The sequence below is a fragment of the Solanum stenotomum genome, unplaced genomic scaffold, assembly GCF_019186545.1.
Source record: "Solanum stenotomum isolate F172 unplaced genomic scaffold, ASM1918654v1 scaffold6968, whole genome shotgun sequence".
Classification (NCBI taxonomy): Eukaryota; Viridiplantae; Streptophyta; class Magnoliopsida; order Solanales; family Solanaceae; genus Solanum; species Solanum stenotomum.
Genome location: NW_026036456.1, coordinates 1 through 2,811, shown reverse-complemented (window position 1 = coordinate 2,811; position 2,811 = coordinate 1). Strand labels below are relative to the sequence as shown.

Genomic DNA, 2,811 nt, shown 5'->3' with positions numbered 1-2,811 from the left:
ATGAGTTTTCCTGTAGAATTAGGGCCTAATAATATGTTGCCAAGCTTACTCCCCTATCATATGACTTCATTTTGGGACTCATCACCTGGAGTTCTTTTTAGGTAGACGTGTTTATTACCTTGTCTTTCTTCGGGCTATTGTCATAGTTAAAAGCATCGTTATCGACATCTTGAGAAGGAGAAGTTGTATCATTTTGTGGTCAGAACTCAGGATAGTGCAACAAGAGTACATTGAGACTTGAGAGAACTGCTCATGTAGCTTTCTGAATTTTTGCTTGTCAAGACATATGGATGAATGATTGGGTAGATATTGTATGCAACACGTTCCTTCACAATGGTCACATGCTGGAAGACATGTACTAAACACAACACATGTTTCTGTGGCGTCATTTATCTTATTATGTTGCTGATGCTACTCTCTGTTATTACTGCTTCTTTTAAAAAATTATTCATTTTAAAATATCCCGTATACTAGTAGAGTGAAAAGGGAAATAAGAACTTGTATTTAGTTGCTATAAATAAGGAAAATTGTTTTAAAATGTTTTAAATTATAAATAGATAAATTTTAAAACTGTTTCCATGTTAATTTTAAAACAGTTTCAAAATAACTGTTTTGTTTTTTAAATTGTAATTTATTTATTTACTTATATAATATAATTACAAATAAATAATTTTAGTTATACAAAAAATTGAAAATTTGATGTTGATTTTGATTTTGATTTTGGAGAAGTATAATATTAATAAAATAGAGAGAAAAAGGAGATTAAAATTTATATTTATTTTTAGTTGCTGTAAATAAGGAGCATTTTTTGTTGTGTATAGACGTAAAAACGTGCGGTTAAAACTGCTATAGTTTTTAAAATTTTGCATTCACGATAATTAAAAAAAAAATCTGCTTTTATAATTGTAATCTATTATTTTGATTATTATTTTATACTTACAAATAGTTAATTTGATTGTTCAGAAAATAGAAAAAAATTATGGTGTTGACACATGATACTCTTATATTATTTTAATGATAAATACTATTTTTTGTGGGCAACAGTAGTTACTTCTATATGTTCTTTAAAACAAAGTGCAACATAATTCATGCCCTCAATTTTTTTAAAAACAACATATATTCCTCGTGTTTTAATTTAAGTTAATTTGTTTGATTTGATTTTATGTTTTTAAAACTAAATACTAAATATTCAAAGTTTCATATATTCAGTAGCAAAAAAGAAAAAAATAATAAGTTAAAGAAAAGTAAAATACATGGTATGACCCCATTACCCCCACTTATTCACAAATATACTATTTAGTAATAAAAAAAAGAAAAAAAATAAGTTAAAGAAAACTAAATAGACGATACTTACCCCCATTACCCCACTTACTCATAAATACATGGAATAAAATAAATATTCTAATTAGAATAAAAATATGAGTCCAAAAAAATAAATATTAGCCATATATAAAATCAGTTACTTTTTAAAAAAATGAAAAGAATATGGAAGATTTACATTAACTATGGTAACTTTCCAATATTAAAAAGAATTCGTGTAGCATATTATTGATAATTTTTTAATTTTTAATTTTAAATTTAAATTGAAAATTACTAACTAATACAGATTTAATTATTTTTAGATTTTAATTTTTTTAAAATGAAGAAATTTTGTGGTACTGATATGTGACACTTTTTACTTCTCATATTATATATAGGTAGATTATATATAGATATAAAATATTGTGTTATACGGTTAGTTTTTTTCTAGGGATAAGAAAAGTAAGATTAGTTTCTTATCTTTTCAAATTTAAATTTTAATTTAGTTATTCAAAAACTTATACGTTTGGATATTAATTTGGATAACTATCATTTTTAAAAATAAATTCAAAAGGGAGACTCTACAAATCTCGTCTGTGGTGCCAGTCCAACAATCTGGTGGTCCAGCAGCAAAACTGTCGTTTTATCCACCACGATTAAAGGCCATCAAGCTTCACTGTAACAAATCTCTTTTTCAAAACATTCAACTCCAATATCCTCGCCGGAAAACACAAAAAAATTAGGGTTTGTTGTTCACCGGACTAACGCCGGCCATGGCTATGCACGCTGGAGTAGGCATAACAAAGATCGTCTTCATCGTCGGAGCAGGTATACACTTAATCAGCGACTAGTGTGTTGTAATTTTGTGATTGATTATGGTAAATTTTGTGGTTTGATCTGATATTTGTATGAAATATGTATGCTTTTGTGTGTATATGTAGGGTATACTGGTACTTTGTTGTTTAAAAACGGAAAATTATCGGATGTGATAGGCGAGCTTCAGGTATGTGTTCAATCTAGGTTTTTATTTGCTCGAAGTTAGATTCGATTTGCTTTGTGTTTTTTCAATTCTGTTATAGAGATGGTACGGTTGTATATCTATGTTACTATGTGTGTTATGTGTCTATTGTTGCATCTTTAATGAGCTAGAATCTGCCTAGATGGTAAGCGTCGTTCATCTCCAACCTTAAGGTTATAGGTTCGAGTCCCTTACCTTAAGGTTATAGGTTTGAGTCACTAAGGGAGCACTAGGGAGTCGAGTCACTAAGGGAGCAAGCTAGGACCAGATAATATAAATTGAAAGCAAAACTGCCAAGGGGCATGATGAAATAACTTTTATTCACACGTGGTGAGTTTAAACGTTTCTTTTCCAATGTTTGTGGCAGAATTTGGTCAAAAGTTATGAAAAGACAGGGGAATCAGATGGTGGAGAGTCGGATGTCATTGCTGCACAGGTATCCAGCTTAATCTTGTCATTAAAATTATTTATTTATTAGTAATATACTTTTTGGA

General features: G+C 28.9%; 1 long non-coding RNA gene across 1 annotated transcript; it reads left to right on the top strand.

Annotated features, from left to right (window-relative positions):
• Nucleotides 1-1,835: 1,835 nt before the first annotated feature.
• Nucleotides 1,836-2,712, top strand: LOC125852974 (uncharacterized). The gene is made up of 3 exons (XR_007445094.1): nt 1,836-2,127; nt 2,241-2,302; nt 2,685-2,712. It is a non-coding gene; the product is annotated as an uncharacterized LOC125852974 (long non-coding RNA).
• Nucleotides 2,713-2,811: the final 99 nt, after the last annotated feature.